The sequence below is a fragment of the Takifugu flavidus genome, chromosome 18 (assembly GCF_003711565.1).
Source record: "Takifugu flavidus isolate HTHZ2018 chromosome 18, ASM371156v2, whole genome shotgun sequence".
NCBI lineage: Eukaryota > Metazoa > Chordata > Actinopteri > Tetraodontiformes > Tetraodontidae > Takifugu > Takifugu flavidus.
In genome coordinates this window covers 7,127,753-7,137,253 of record NC_079537.1, presented here as the reverse complement: position 1 = coordinate 7,137,253, position 9,501 = coordinate 7,127,753, and the positions used below count along the sequence as shown (strand labels likewise).

Genomic DNA, 9,501 nt, shown 5'->3' with positions numbered 1-9,501 from the left:
TCCAATTCTTAGCACCATCAGTGTATCCAAGTTTAGACTCACATGGGGTCTCTCGAGGCTTACAATCTTGCATACCAAACCTTGACAGGATCTTGTTGGCATACCCTCTTGTGTCATTGTGACTTGACCATCTGATTGTTTAATCTATTCCAGAAAATTGTTCAGTTTCCCCAGGTCTTTCATTTTAAATCTCTCAGTGAAATCATTTTGACACTTTTCACAACTCTTCAGTGTTTGCAGCGATAATCAGATCGTCAACCCATATGATCAGAATCACTTTTTCATCTTGTTTTTCCTTGTGTACAGACAGTTGTCAGCAGGATTTTGTCCGAAACCATTTTCAGTAAGATATGCATGTAACAGAGTATTCCAGTTCCTGCCTGACTGCTTAAGACCATACAGTGACTTCTGTAATTTGCATACCAGTTTTTCTCCTGATTTGGACTTTTTCTCATAACCTTCAGGCTGTTCCAAATAGACCTCACAATCAATGGGTGCGTGTAGGTATGCAGTTTTCACATCCATTTGATGTAAAACTAAATCTTCCTGCACTGCCTTTGCACACTCGAACAGTGTCATGTCAGCTGTCGGCGAGAAAGTTTCCTCATAGTCGATACCTTGTTTTTGGCTATAACCTTTTGCAACAAATCTGGCCTTATACTTGTCAGACCCATCAGTATCACTCTTGAGGGTATACACCCATCTACCCCCCACTGCCTTTTTGCCTGGTGGCAACTGGGTGATTTTGAATGTGTATTCTCCTCAAGTGACTGAATTTCATCATTCATTGCATTTATCATTGCTGTGACTTGGTAGACCTTATAGCATCTTGGTAGTTTGTGGTTATGTCACAGACAGCTCATATAACAGGAGTCCACACATGTTACCAGTTTGTCTACGTATCCTCAGTCTCATAATCTTGCAAGCACACGGCTTCTCCTAGTTCTAGGTGGATTCTTCCTAGTTACATGCTCAGTGCTTGGCAGTTCAACTTCAGAAACATCACCTTGAACACTTTGACCTGATGCATTTCCATTTTGTCATCATCATTTTCCATAATGTCAAGTACCTTGGGGTACACCTCTCTGTCATGACATTCGAGTGTGGCCCGTGTCTGCATTTCTTTGTCATTGTCTGACTTGTTTGTGAATTTTACCAGCCTGTGCTTTTGAACCTTTTCAGTGTCTTTATAGTACACAAGATAAGATGGGCTATTCTTATCGTAACCAATAAAAAGACCCTGCACACTTCTTGAATCCATTTTCCCTTCTCTTGTGGGTTGTAGGCAAAACACATAGATCCAAATTTTGAAGTTTTGACATTGCTCGGTTTCGTGCCTGTTAGCATTTCATACGGTGTTTTCTTGTGCGTCTACTGTAACACCGGTCCTTATGTAGGCTGCTGTCTGTACAGCATAGTTCCATAGCTTGTCTGGTAACTTGCTGTCTAACAGCATACATCTGCCCATCTCATAGAGAGTTTTCCACCCCCTCTCGGCCGTGCCATTTTGGTGAGGCGAGTATGGTGCGGATGTCTCATGCCTAATGCCATTTTTGGTTAACAGTGCTTTGAATTCCCTATTAGTATACTCTACGCCGAGAAGGTGATCGGCTGCAGGCTCCCATCCATCCAGGACCTGTATATCTCCAGGACCCGGAGGTGCAGGTCGGATCACGGCCGACCCTTCCCACCCTGGTCACGGGACTGTTTTCCCCCCTCCCCTCAGGCAGGAGACTACGGTCCATTCGGACCAGAACCTCCCGCTACACTAACAGCTTCTTCCCTCTGCCATCAGGCTGCTGAACACCAAGTGACTTATCACTTAAGCACCATGTACAGCAGCCAGCCGGACTCACGAACAATACACTACTCCTCATGGACCTGCACTATTCTCACCACTCACTATTTATGTAAATACTGTATATAAGTCTTATTTTTTTTATTTATCTTATTTAGTGTGGGTGTTGATGTCTAATGTTATGTTGAATGTCGCAGCGGCACACCATGACAAATTCCTAGTTTGTGTAATACTGTGTATTACATGTACAATGGCAATAAACCTTCTTCTGATTCTTCTGATTCTGATTCTTTTCCATTATCTGACCGTAGACATTTATTTTCCCATAAGGTGCTGAGTCTGCTAAGAATCTCTCTGTGGCATGTGTAGCATCACTTTTGGATTTCAGGAAGTACACTGTTATAGCACCTGAGTAGTCGTCTGTAAAAGACATAGCATATTTGTGACCCTCTTTGCTTGGGGTTCTCATAGGACCCGCTAAATCAGTGTGAACAGTTGTAAAGGTTCTGTAGCCTTTCTGTCTGGCTCTCTGTCCTTGTCTGTGGGAATTTCCCTTTTGTACAAATTTCACAAAGTTGTGCTGGCCTCGTTGCACTGCCTTTATCTCCATGCCTCTTACCACATCCTGTAATTTTTGCACATCCTCATAATTCACTTTCTTGAAAGTGCTGTAGCTCCACCATTTGTCCCTTTGCCACTGAGAAGATGTCGTGGGATAGGTTGGCATATACAGTGCGTCTTTCAGCCAGGCTCTGCGCTGACGTCCATCGGTGTCTAGTAGGTAGATCAGCGCCGTCCCTCTGCGTTGAGCCATCCGCTGCACTTTGTTCCATCTGCCAGCTCGATTGAATGGGTGCGGGCTGGAATGAGCTGTCGAAGCTCTGGAACTTGGTGATGTCATTCACAATGTGAGACATTGCTCCAGCGTCCACCATGATCCCCTTCTTCTTTACGTTGGCTGATGGTCTCTCGCTGTTGGTATGCTTGGCCGTGAAGCACTGGTCCTCATCATCGATGTCCCTTTCTTTTCTTCGGCAACTTTCCTGGCTCATCTGCTTTTCCCTTTTCCTGCATAGGGACTCTGCATGTGTGCAACACACATGCAGAGTCCCTATCTTATCGTAACCAATAAAAAGACCCTGCACACTTCTTGAATCCATTTTCCCTTTCTCTTGTGGGTTGTAGGCAAAACACATGCAGTGACTGCACCACACTTTTTGGTAGCACTTGCTTTGATGTGTCCTCTTTGTCCACACTTGTAACACGTCAGAGTGGCATCCCCATCCTTCTTGTGTATTTTGGTGCCTTGTCTGCTTTGCTTTGAGCTAGTCTTCACACTGTCAGCAGAACCAGTTGCCCTCATCCTCTCAGACTCCTCATAGACTCGCAGTCTTCTCTTGAAGTCTGTGAATGTCACGTTGTCCTCATTCTGTGTGACATGGACAGCCAATGGCTTGAAGAGTCTGGCAGTCCATTCAGAATAGTGCTACAAGCAGCCCATCACTCATGTTTCTCCTGCATCACGAAGAGCTGAAATAATATTCTCAGCCCTTATCATGTAATCAGTAACAGTTTCACTTCTGCCATTTGAATGGTGGTCGGGGATGTGTACAGGTTGAGAATTCTAGGCTTGCTCTTTCCAGAATAGTGCTCCCTCAAAATTGAGAGCTTCCTTCCATCTTCAGCAGCTTCATGTCTAATCAAAGACAGGCTCTTATCATCGAGTGCATTCACTAATTGAGCATAGCAGTCAGCGTTCTTCCCTGGGTCTGCAACTAATGCAGCGTCATCCGTAGGCACTCGCAGTATGGTGTCTTTTAGCTTAAGAATGTGTAGACGGCTAAGGAATCTTGTCTCCCACAGATCATACTTATCTTCAGTTCCGTCGAATATGATCTGCTGGGGCGTTCCTGCTGTGGCCATTTTAACGTTCTCTTTCCAAGTTCACTTTATCTCCAAAAATTGGGCTGCGCAGCTTGTAGAATGTCCGTGTCCTCACTGTCTTTAGTTTCCACGTGAGACTCTCGGCGCCGTCTTCCACTCAAACCAAGCTAGTAGCTTCTCTTGGCTAACAGTTAATTTCTTCTGTTACCTTACTCGTTGCTCTAAGCCTGCGTTCCTGGGCCCATACCTGTTGAGCGGAGTACCTTGCGGTGGAGATTCAAACTCTCAGATAACAGAATTATCTTAGCCTCCTCTAGGCATATTTAATCAATCAGACAGGGAGATGCAATGAGCTGCCGCTCTGTTCACAACTATACCGGAACAGGTCCATAGGTAGTGACGTCATGTCCATGACGCACCGTGAACATTACCCTCTGCAGGACACAATGAGTAAGGACGCACACATATCACATTTAACAAAATGAATAAAAATTCACATTGAATATACCATATAAATTATATAAATCATTTTACATGAATGTATGTATATGCCTTATTTTAAATTAGTTGTGGCAGGATGTTTTTGTATTTGCATGTACATTATATGTAAAAAGAAAAAGAAAGAAATTCAAGGTTTCCATTATTTGTTGATTGAACTTATTTATTATTATTCATTCATACAAATAAAAGTAAAACATTTGTTTACTTGGCCCCTGCAAAAGTACACTGGCAAACCCACAAAGTCAACAAGGTCTCTGTGTATTTTTCTCATGTGTGCCACAACTAAGGTGAGATCAAACTTTTACTCTACATGTTTGGTTCTCTAATATTTGGACTTTGGTGCTCAGGTTCTGATCAAGCTCCACTGCTACATGCTGATATTTGACACTAAACACAAATCTTGGGCAGCTGTTTCATTAGCTTTGTCTAATTCTTTGATGAAAACCAGAAATGGATATTGTGGGTTTTCTGTTCATCTCCTAACATATCATATTGCTACTTTGTGCCTCATCCAAGGTAGTTTTCTCTGTCAGCTGGACTGTGTTTCTTCTTGAAGACGTTTCGCCTTCTATCCAGAACGCTGTTCGGTTCTGAACTCGCTGGGGACCGAGCTTGAAAATAGCTTTACCCTGCCAACGACTCTCAGGTGACCACTCGGATCATCAACATACCAATGGTCCACAGGGGCTATATTTTCAAGCTCGGTCCCCAGCAAGTTCTATTTAAAATCTAAAACCTATCTATCTAAAAAAGAAACGGCTTAAAAGAAACACTGGAGCTCCTTACTTTAGTTGCTCTGATCTTATAAAGAATGACTGAATCACACAGCAATTGTGACATTTGAATATCAGTTTTATTTTCTTCTTCCAAAAAAATCTTGACTTACAGGAGGTCCAGGACTCATTTTTAAAAACATATCAGTGATTAATGACTAACTTTTCAGTGGACCTTACATTAAAAACGAAAATCAAGAAAAACCAACCTGTGTTCCTGATCCAGAGTTTAATAGTATAAAAGACGACTCACAACATTTGTTTTCATTATCTTCATTTATGGCAAAACGCACCTATGAAACCAAATGCATGAAATGTGATTTTTTTGGTTCCACAACATTGCAGACAAACACAGCTGCCCTGCTGGTGTCCCTTGCATGTCTCATTCTTGCACCGTCTGCTTGTGACGATGATCAGCTTTAGGACTAATTGAATGTGTAATATTCCTTCATTTTCTTCCTTCCTTCATTAAACTACAGGATGTTCCCCAGGATGTGGGAGAATGTGGACAGTCTCTGAATCTGAGTGAAAGTCTCCACAACCATTCAGCACAGTGAGAATATTAGCATTTTCCTTGTTTTGTAAAAAAAGGAAATAAAATTAAAACTGTTCCATAACAAAATATGAATGTGTGGTAGTAAAAGTAAAAAGAATCAAAATAAGGCACAGATAAAAAGGAGTCATCATTGTTGTCCCTGTCAGAGCAGGACATTCAGGACATTCAGGACATTCGCTTGTAGATGTAAATGACCCTGTTGCAGGATGGACAGCGATGCATTATGTCTTGGCAGGATTCAATACAGAACGGGATAAAACAGCACAGGAAACACCTGTGAGGAGGAAACAAGTCATTCAGGTTTGCAAAGTTGTGCTTTTTTGTGTGTTTGCTTTGTTTTTGTTCTTGTCTCTTTGGTTTTTACCCAAAAAATCCAAGTGCAGCACACACGAGCCAGGTCATCAGACCTGCTGTCGGTTCGGTCCTGGTGATCACTGTTTGCTGGCAGTGGGGGCACAAAGTTGCCCTGGAACGTCATGGAGCGCAGGAGACACTACTACATGTGTCACTGAGGAAAAACACACAAAAGAAACTTTGAAATGTCCACAGTCTCATATAAGGAAGCAGTTTGCAAGATGTGCATTATTGAGAATGGAAACTATATTGAAAAGGGCCCTCTTTTATGCTTTTTGTTGTTGTTTTTCATTTCTCCTGCATGTACACAGAGGCCGCATTGACTTAATTTGACCAGATTCAACACCTGAAAGAGTTTAAAATATAAATATCCTCTGAGCTGTGCAGTAAGGTAGCAGGGTTCTTTCACATGGCTGAGAGACAAAACAATGACATTTATCCAGAACAACTGTTTGTTTGTTTTTTTGTCAGACACAAATGAGTTATTCATCAACCCTTGGAAGAAGAATAAACAATGCCAAAGAACCATTAGGGGCAAGCTAGCTACAAGATTGCTGATGGCAAAAATATCTGGGTGAAAGTGCAGTGATGCCTCAGTCTGTCAGTGTCTTGTCTCTGCTGGGGTCCATGCTTGGTCTTACCTGTAGTTGCATGTACGGCAGTCTGGGGTGGACAATAAGGAACACCTGCAGGATGTAACACATGCTGTTTTAAAGCTGGGACAAATGAATTAGGTGTACCTCAGGACATCAAGGATGCATCTGAGTATATTTTTATTTGTATAATAGATTTTTCTAGGTATAGTCTATGGAAGAGAAGTGTTGTTTTTGTTGACTCTAATGTTTCTGTGTCATTCAGTGCATCTGGACACTGTATGATGGCTGTATGGCGACACAGACCTCCCTGGTATCCAGGAGGAGGTGGAGCGGGGCCAGGCTGAGGGTTTATTCCAGGCTGTGGATACATTCCTGGTGCGCTCCATAATTCAGGGGGTCCTGGGTACGGAGGAGCCAAGTCCTGTGGTGGGTGTCCCTTTTCCATCTGAAATGAATCTGAAGACATGTGGATACACATGTTGTAAGTTAGTCAACCATTGTTGTTAACATCTCTAACCAGAAAACTAATTTGAAAGGCTCTTTACATGTCAAGTCCATGGTCACCTTGGTAAAGTCTAATATATATTCTTGGGGTTTATGGTTTGTCAGCAAGGGGCAAATATGTGGCTTCTGAATACTCTGCTGAGTGGGCTAGTTGCTCTGAGAATCACACAGGTTGAATGAATGCTTATCTGGCACTAATTGATGGCCGACAGAGTGTTAAGGGAAATCAGCTGACCTGAAAATTCTTCATCAGTGAATCAACACAGACATCGGCACACCCACAGTTAAAGGCCACATATTCTGACTTCCAATGTTACTGTCATCCTCTGTGCACCAAAACTATCATTAAAAAATTGGAACTAAATCAGAGCCCACCTGTGCCCTGTCCACCCTGTCTCAATATAATGCTCATCCCACTTCCCGCTCAACCCATAAGATCACACGACTTGTAGGAAAATCTGTAACTGACAGATGAAACTTTTTTGATTGACCTAATTTCTCATTCTCATATGTGATGTCATTGAGCGTTGTCAGTCGTCCGGGAAGAAGAAATCTCCTCAGTTTGAAAGAGAATCGAAGCAATTCCAGTTGACCTATTTCAAGCTGAGGATAAGGGGGTAGACTTTCAATCTCTCTTCCCTTTCTTCTATCAATAAAACTGTCCTCAATCAATTAGGGAAGTACACGTCACACTAGTATCGATGTCTCTGGGCTGAAAGAGCTAAGCTACAGCTACCACAATGTGACAGATCCCAGTTCAGAAGCTTGACAACCTTCGACCTGACCTGCATCTATAATGGTCTGAAGTTGCAGTCACACGATCACAAGCACAGAATTTAACATTCAGAAGTCAAAGGAGACATACCTGCTTGGAAGGAGTGAGGAAAAGCTGCTGAACTGGCTCTCCCTTGTCTGAGTCAGGACAAAAGTCCAATGACGCAGACGAATATGACGAGGAACAACTAACAAAGAACGGACGCTATAAAAGAGTGTAAAGAGCAGAACAGAATGAGGAAGAACTACTTCCTTACTAGCTTGTTGCTGCAACCCACTCTCTCTTTCCCCTCCCACAAATCCCCTCACTTCAACTGACACAGTGGAAACATTCAGTAATAAAGGTCTGGGACAAACACAAGAATCTGAAAACACACACATACACACACATACACACACACATAAAGCCACACAAACCTCCATGTAGATCAACAGCCTCATAAACTAAATCAGTGATAACAAATTGTGATTGTGACACAGTAATAAGTTTCGCTGCACCATATCACATGCATTATGGTTTCTCTGTCATCCGCCCCTTGCTTTTTTTCTGTTTCCTGTGGTTAGCACACGCTTTCATGGGGGAGGGAAAACAGAAACAAAGTGTTATGGCTATAACTTCTGTTCCCTGAAGAAGAGGAACGAGGTATCACGTCCTTGTTGAAGAAACCTCTATTCCCACCATTTAAGTCAAATGCCCGTGGTGACGTATGTGAGGTCCGCCAGCACACATAAACTCCTATCGCCACGGTCATTATTCAGTTTGACAGCCACGCTTCACCGAGCCTGGCTGCACAGTGGGGCAACTTAGTGTTGTACCTCGTTCCTCTCCTTCAGGGAACAGAAGACGGAGTCCTCCTCCTTTCTTCAAAACAACGAAATGATGGCTGTACCAGCCTCTGTTCGCGGCACGGCACCAAGGGAGGCCACCAAGAACATCCAGCCGTGTGACCTGCAGTACTGTGGGCGAGGGACTGTCGTCTGCTGGTGTGCCGGCAGGAAATGGCAGTACCAGCCCACCCCTTTGGGACACATGAAGGATGTGATCTGTCGTGATCCTAACTTTGTTAATCAGAGGGATCAGTGGACTGTCAGAAGGCATATTCTCCTCGCGTTCTGCCAGAGACATAGCTTGGTATGTCTGGAGCATAGTAATGGAGCTCAAGGCACGAGCTATGCTAGCCTGCGACCGGTAATTTTTTTCCAGCTGTGAAGCAGAGAACCTGCAGTGCTTTGATGGGAGTATGGCAGAGCCACCAACACCGTGATTATGGGACGGGGCCAGGTACGAGGCCAAGGACGCTTCCATTGGTGGAATATTGACCAGACCGGTCTCCTCCGCTTCATCCAATTCCAAGAATTCCATGTCCCGGGTAGACAGTGGTTTGTGCCACGTCGAATGTCCGCGACAATGTCTAGGTACATAGGCAGGCTATTCTTAACAGTCATCGGTTCAGGGGGGAGGAAAAATCCCATGAATCGCGTTGGCTTTTGAGCTGGCGGAGGAGAGGGCCACTCAACGGACAGCTTTTTAGCTGTACGATGGCACAGTGAGAGGAAGGATGTGTTGACTTGGATGGCCACTGTGCAGCAGCAGTGTACTGATCTGACGACAATTCTTCCTGCTCATCCTCCGATAACCCTCGTGTGTTCAGGCCGATGTCCAGCAGGTCATGACAGGCGTCCAGCCCCTGTAGAGGCTGGTTACCAGTCAGCGCCTGGTTCGTATTCGGCTGACCCGTCAGTGAACTCCATGTGGTCTGC

The 9,501-nt window shown here is 43.9% G+C and overlaps 1 pseudogene; it reads right to left on the bottom strand.

Moving 5' to 3' along the window:
* Positions 1–5,014: 5,014 nt before the first annotated feature.
* Positions 5,015–8,293, bottom strand: LOC130515335 (lipopolysaccharide-induced tumor necrosis factor-alpha factor homolog; annotated as a pseudogene).
* Between the last annotated feature and the right edge of the window lie 1,208 nt (positions 8,294–9,501).